The sequence below is a fragment of the Zalophus californianus genome, chromosome 9, assembly GCF_009762305.2.
Source record: "Zalophus californianus isolate mZalCal1 chromosome 9, mZalCal1.pri.v2, whole genome shotgun sequence".
In the NCBI taxonomy this organism is placed as follows: Eukaryota; Metazoa; Chordata; class Mammalia; order Carnivora; family Otariidae; genus Zalophus; species Zalophus californianus.
Window position 1 is genome coordinate 84,048,982 of NC_045603.1, and position 6,658 is coordinate 84,055,639.

General features: G+C 37.7%; 1 pseudogene; it reads right to left on the reverse strand.

The window, feature by feature from the left end:
• Positions 1-3,395: 3,395 nt before the first annotated feature.
• On the reverse strand, positions 3,396-3,852 carry LOC113922933 (annotated as a pseudogene).
• Positions 3,853-6,658: the final 2,806 nt, after the last annotated feature.

Genomic DNA, 6,658 nt, shown 5'->3' on the forward strand with positions numbered 1-6,658 from the left:
ATGTGTGAACTTGTCAATCATTATTTTTCAAATATTTTTTCTTCCCCCTTATCTCTTTTCTCTCCTTCTGGTATCAAATATATGTTGATAAACTTAATGGTTTCCCACAGGTCTCTGAAGCTCTGTTCATTTTGTTTATTTTCTTTTCTTTCTATTCCTAAGTGTGGTTAATCTCGATTAACCTAGGTTTAACTTTTCTGGTTCATAGCTATGACAGTTGTGAGGCTCTTGGTTTTCATGGCTTCTACAGAGCTGGTGAATGCAGATGAGACTAGAGAAAGTTAAAACATCACAAGGCTCACTACTGTTACTGTGATTCAGCCTTGAGTAAATGTCCCATGGATTGTTGCAAGCCAGTGGCTAAATTCCAGAATACTGAAAAAGTTGCTTTTGACAATATTTTATTTTATGGAGGACCTGATTTTCAGAGATCCTTATCCGACAATCCTGAAAGTACTTCCCCATGTTTTAAAAATATTTTCAAAAAATGTTAAATTTGTTTTTCTCATTGTGCAGCTTTCTAGATAATTTCTTCTGACCTATTTTACATTTCACTAATTCTCCCTTTAGCTCTACCTCATTTGCTATTAAAATTTCCCAATGAATTTTCCTCTTCCTCCCCCCTTCCACCTTCTTCTTCTTCTTCTTCTTCATAGTATAGTTTCTTTCTTAGTCCCTTTCTTTCTTTCTTTTGTTTGTTTGTTTGTTCATTTCAGGATCCCAATGAGTTTTCATCTCAATAACTATGTTCCTTTGAGTCAATATTGCCATAGTTTGTAAGAAACTTTTCAAATAAGGACGTAATGATGAAAAAAATAAGTACATCTTATGTTCATGAAATTCATTATTACATTTTTTAACACTAGGAGTTCTGTTTGCAGCCTTTACAAATCTGCTGGTCTTTCTTCATAGTTTTCTGATTCCTGCAGATGCTTTCACATGAGTCATTTATGTTTTCACAGTAATTGTAGAATTATATTTCTGATAACTTCAGTATATAATCTTTTTTATGCCTGTTTCTGCTGTTATTTCTGCTGGTTTTGCTCATTCTACCCTGTTTCTTCCTGTTTCCAGTGATTTTGGGGTGTGATCTGTACATCTTCCCTTTAAAATTATTTGTGGAGGGGCACCTGGGTGGCTCAGTTGGTTAAGCTACTGCCTTCTGCTCAGGTCATGATCCCGGAGTCCTGGGATTGAGTCCCACATTGGGCTTCTGGCTCAGTGGGGAGCCTACTTCTCCCTCTGACCCTCTCCCCTCTCATGCTGTTTCTCTCTCTCTCTCTCTCTCTCTCCCAAATAAATAAATAAATAAAATCTTTTAAAAAATAAAATTATTTGTGGAAATTCCTTGATGCCTAAGGTGAAGATGAATTCTTACAGAAAGGATTTATGTTTGCATTTGCCAGACTCCAGGGAATACTACAATCTGAGATAATTTTAAACTAAATTCTTAATATAAGATGTTTTCACAATCCAGGAAATATGAACATGATCTAATGATCCATGTGTGCACTTATTTGTGTTTCTAGTTTTTCAGATTCATTCTCACTGCTCTCCTTTTCTGTTCAACTGAGATGCTGTTCTTTATGAGTGTTTCTAGGTTTGGGCTAGTAGAGTGGGTTGACATTGTTTTTACATTTATAGGGCTTAGGGTTTCTTCTTAGTTTCCTGAATTTCTCAGCATAATGACCACAAGCTACTATAGCCAAAATCCTCGTGGCTTACAAAAAATAAAAATGTACTATTTTGTTCATGTCACAGTCAGATATAAGTCAGATGGCTCTCCTGGGTTTATCTCCTTCACAGTTTCTCAAGAAATCTTTCACTTTTAGATAAGGAAGCTGAGGACCTTACAGATTACCTTAAGGGCCAGGACTGGAAGTGGTATACAGAAGTTCCATTGTCCAAAACTAGACATGTGCCCACAAAGAAACTATGAGTAGGAATAGGAACAGCAGTCTCCCTGTGGGTTTGAGATGAAGAAAGAGGATCTGTGAGCACATCTGCTTTACCTCTCCATCCAAGACCATAAACCCCTGAAGGCAATGAGGACAAAATCACAAGTTCTCCAGGTTCAGCAAATACTCAGAGCAAAAGTAGCCTCCTTGCTTGTTTTCCCTCTTGGTTCCTATCTTCAACTAAATTTAGGCCTTGGAATTGCTTACCATCTCCTCTTCTCGTCAAGGCCTTTAAGATAGATGAAAGCATGTAAGCTGTATTCAGCATTTACAGTTGTTTTCAGCTGGAGTGATGGCTCAGAAATCCAGCCAGCCTGTGTTTCAGAAATGGAAGTCATGAAAGCATTTTCCATTGCTTGGGCTTTTTAGGGATATGCTATTCATGTGATTCCCAGGAGCTCAAGTACCCAAAATTAATTGTTTGTTTGGAGCTGATAATTATTAGGTTCTTGTTTTGCAAATCTAAATAATACATGTGTGAAGATAGAAGGAACAGCATTACATAAGTTTTAAGTGATCTTACCTCTAAGCCTCATACCAGCAATTTCAGGAAGAGCCACTTTGTCTTTCTAGGTGAATGGCAAGACCCTTGGCCTTATCCTCTGTCTACTTGGGGCAAAGATGATCTGCTTTTTCATGAAGCTAATCAAAATTACAGATGATTTCCAATTTACCATGATTCGACTTAGGAGTTTTTGACTTTATGATGGTATGCAAGTGATACACATTCAGTAGAAACTGTACTTCAGATTTTGAATTTGGATCTTTTCCTGGGCTAGCGATAGTGGTGTAACCCTCTCTGGTGATGTTGGGGAGAGGCAGCAGCAGCTCCTGGCCAGCCACGTGATCATGAGGGTAAAAAACCAGTACACTGACAACCATTCTGTACCTGTACAGCCATTCTGTTTTCCATTTTTACTACAGTATTCAATAAATAGCATGAGGTATTCAACACTCCATTTTATTTTATTTTTTAAAAGATTTTATTGGGATGTCTGGGTGGCTCAATCAGTTAAGCATCTGCCTTTGGCTCCGGTCATGATCCCTAGGTCCTGGGATCGAGCCCCACATCGGGTTCCCTGCTCCACGGGAAGCGTGCTTCTCCATCTCCCACTCCCCCTGCTTGTGTTCCTGCTCTCACTATCTCTCTCTCTGTCAAATAAATAAATAAATAAAAATAAAAAAAAAATAAGTAAAAGATGTTATTTGTTTATTTGAGAGAGAGAGAGAGTATGAGTGTGGGGAGAGGGAGAAGCAGACTCCCTGCTGAGCAGGGAGCCCAATGGGGGACTCAATCCCAGGACCTGGGGATTATGACCTGAGCCAAAGGCAGATGCTTACCTCACTGAGCCACCCAGGTGCCCCAACACTCTATTTTATTTTATTAAAAAAATTTTTTTTAGGTGTATAAACTATTAACAGACAAAGCCTACAGATTTATTTCTTCTTAGACACACCCACGATGCGGCCACGGCACCCTGTGATCTTGGTGTGCAGGCCTTGGACACCAAGTCCCTGGAAGTGGTGCAGCCCTCTGTGGGCCCTAATCTTCTTCAGTCACTCCAGGTCTTCACTAAGTTTGTTGTCTAGAACATTGGCCAGGACCTGGCTGTACTTTCCATCCTTCATGTTCTTCCATCTGTTCAAAAACCAGTCTGGGATCTTATAGTGGCAAGGATTCTGCATAATGGTGATCACACGGTCTGCCTCATCCTCAGTGAGCTCTTGGCCCTCTTGGTGAGATCGATGTCTGCTTTCCTCAACACCACATGAGCATATCCTCACCCCACACCCTAATTGCAGTGATGGCAAAGGCTATTTTCTGCCACCCATTGATATTGGTGTTGAGTACTTGCAAAATGTGCTGGAACTTCTCAGGGATCACTAGAAACATGGTGGCAGCCCCAGCGACAGCGTGTAGACCTCCTGTGGAAGAGCCCAACACTCTTTTTAAAAAATAGGTTTTTGCATTAGGTGATTGGGCCAACTGTAGGCTAATGTAAGGGTTCTGAGCACATTTTAGGTAGGCTAGGCTAAACTGTGATGTTCAGTAGGCTAGGTGTATTAAATGCATTTTTGATTTATGATATTTTTACTTTGTGATGAGTTTATCAGGATATAACCCTATCATAAGTAAAGGAGGAGCTGTACTCATTCTAGTTTGCATTTGCCTCTTACTCTTGGGCAGTGCTCTTTCTCCAGTTTTTTCTGACATTCTTATTTTAAATTGGTTCTGTCAACTTAGGCGTGTCCAAGCTCTACATGTGCAGGGATGGGGAAAAGTTCTGTCTTGTTTGAGTTGGACATCAAAGTGGAGAGACTAGAGACCATTTTCTTTATAGTAAGAGGCAGTATGTCTCTTGGATGCAGACTGCCTGGTGTGACCTGATCCCTTTCCTCACCTGCCATGTATACACCTTGGGTAAATCACTTAGCTCTCTTGTGCCTTGATTTCCTTGTCAACAAATTGGGTTAAAGAACAGTAATCCATATCATAGTGTTGATGTGAGTGTTAGGGGAGTTAATATATGTAAAGAATTTAGAACAGCTCTTTGTGCATAGTGAGCATTAAGTGTTACCTGTTATGATGGTTGACATAAAGAACATTTTATTAATCTCATTGTTTCATTCAATCAAGTTACTATTACTATAATAAAAGTAATTTAAAAAATCTGTTCCCAGAACCATAGTCTCAGACTTTTTGATATAGTGACTTTTCTGCCACTCACTACCCCTCCCAACGTGGGTAAGCTACTAAACCTCTCACTGTGTTAGCTTTTCCATTCACAAAAGTGGACATCACAGTAGTGTCCATTTAGAAGGTTGTTTGGAAGACCAGTTGAGTGAATATGTTAAACTCCCAGAAGAGGGTATGGTGTACATTATGCATATAACAAATGTGAACCATCCCCACATCTTGTCACCACCGTTGTAAAAGTCCATATGTCTCCTTTCATCTAAATCCTAACTCTCCTGGACCCATTTGAATACTAAACAGAACTCAGGTATATAAATTATGTTTTATTTTCAACCCTGTAAATTTTTGTATTTGTGAAATACACTAATATACCAGAATATTTTATTAAAAATAACTGTGCTTTTTTTTTTTTTTACAGTTCGGTGAAGTCAGTGATAAATTTCAAAAATCCCTTCTGATTTTCAGGATTGGGTCTCTAAAATGTAATAAAAACTATTAACTATAGAGAACAAACTGATGGTTACCAGAAGGGAGGTGGGTGGGGGATGGGTTAAATAGGTGATGGGCATTAAGGAGGACACTTGTTGTGGTGAGCACAGGGTGATGTATGGAAGTGTTGAGTCACTATATTGTACACTGGAAACTAATATTACACTGTATGTGTAATTACTAACTGGAATTTGAATTAAAACCTTAAAAAATTTAAAAAGAAATGTAAAACAACCAAAACCAAACCAACAAACAAAAAAACCCCTGCCTATTCTAGGGTATAGAGAGAAGGGTTTCAGTGTTTAGAGTAATATGATAATGTTATCCATCTTTCATATATTATGCCAAGTCCTTAAAAATGTCTCACTTAATCCTTATAGCAACCTTATAGGGTAGGTGCTGTTGTTATTCCCATTTATTAATGAATATACTGAATCAGAAAATGATTAAATAAGTTAAATAATTTGCCCAAGGTGACACCACTATTAAATGACTAAAGCACAAAAATTGAATCCAGGAAGTTTGGTTCTCAAACATGGACTCTTAAAATGCTATGATTTGGAGGGAGAAGGATTTTATTTTATTTATTTGTTTTTTAAAATGTGAAATGTTATATATATATATGTATATATTTCTATATATTAAAAAACTTTTTTAAAATCTCTCCACCCAACATGGCACTTGAACTAACGACCCCACAATCAAGAGTATATGTTCTACCAACTGAGCCAGCCAGGCACCCTGGGAGAATTTTTTAATCCTGCTTTGAACTTCTTTGACAATTGCTTTCTCTATGGATTCTTTCTTTTCTTAGGACAATATAATCAGATAGATCTAAAGTAGGGGCAGACACTGTGTGATATTTCATAAAGCAAGCAGTTTTCTGGAGGGCCTTTGTGTGTAGAGGAATACTCACTTTTATTTGTATGTCAGTTAATGTCTGTCTAATCCTTAATACAAATTTTTTTCAAATAGTCACATATTTATACAACTATAAATAAAAACTTATTTATGTAGCCAATTAAAACTTCCAAATATTTTAATATAGATTGTAATCATATTTTCATAAGTCTAACAGCAAATTTTCTTAAATGTTTTAAAGTCTTAAAAATGAACATAAAGCAACACAATGATTACAAATTTTTTCTTTAGTTTTATATGCAAACCAGTTTTTTAAATTTTATTTTTTATTTTTTTTAAGATTTTATTTATTAGAGAGAGAGTGCACACACAAGCAGGGGTGGGGGGGGAACGGGCAGAGTGAGAGGGAGAAGCAGTCTCCCTGCTGGGCTCTATCCCAGGACACTGAGATCATGACCTGAGCCAAAGGCAGACACTCAACCATCTGACCCACCCAGGCTCCCCACAAACTAGATTTTCAAGGATGGATATCATGACTCAAAATTGAGCATTATCTTTTTTCTCTTACAGAGAAGGCTGGGTCCATGAAAGCTAGAGAATTTTTCAGCTTCCTTCTTTCTCCCTCATCTACTTGAATACTTTTGTCAGAGTA